Below are 1,000 nucleotides of genomic sequence, written 5' to 3' on the forward strand. Positions count from 1 at the left end.
AAGAGTTATATAATTAATTGTTAACAAATATTTTTAATTTCTAAAATATAACTATTATTATAGAAGAAATAAAAAAATATGATTCTCATATAAGTAAATATATGCATATATGAATATATTGACTGATTATAATACATTAATAAATCAATTAATTAAATATAAACCCACATATATACATAAAAACGAAATTTAAAGAAGTTTTGTATGGATTAAATTATAATTTTTATACAAATTGTAATGAAATATTTTGTGCATATATATTCAATCGTTTTATTTGAAATTAACTAAAATAATAATTTAACTCTTATACATTCATTGCTCTTTACCTATTATTAATACGTGCGTGCATACCGCGTGTAATACCATATATATATACATTTTACAATTATGAAAATCGAGATAAAGCATTAATAATATTGATTTTTTATTTAAGACGTAATATTTTTGGTATTTTTTATTTACAACATATTTTTACTTTGTTTAGTTATTATTTATAATCTTTACCAATTTTTAGAATTTTGCTGACTAACCATATGATAATATTTTTACTAATATATCATAAAATAATGAATTATCAAAATTTATATATCAAAATATCAAAATTTATATTTTTCATTTTATAAAATTATTTTAATCAAATTACTTTTTTTATAATAAAAATTTTTATAATAAAAATAATGATAATATATATTTTATTTTATATTTTACAATTATATTTTAATTTGATTATATTGAAATTATAAAAAATAATAAAAAATAATAAAAAAAATTAAAAGAAATGATTAAGAAAAAGAATATCAAATTTTTTTCCTTTATTTCTGAAATTATAAATAAATAATAAATGAATAATGAATCTGAACTAAGTATTAAGAAATATTATATTCAGTTTTTGTTAAATTATATTTATGATTATTTATTCAAATATAATAATAATATAATATTCAACATAATATAATAATAATAATCATGATATTCAGATATAATGACATTTTTTTCTTAA

Source organism: Apis dorsata, unplaced genomic scaffold, assembly GCF_000469605.1.
Source record: "Apis dorsata unplaced genomic scaffold, Apis dorsata 1.3 scaffold_1253, whole genome shotgun sequence".
Taxonomy (NCBI): domain Eukaryota; kingdom Metazoa; phylum Arthropoda; class Insecta; order Hymenoptera; family Apidae; genus Apis; species Apis dorsata.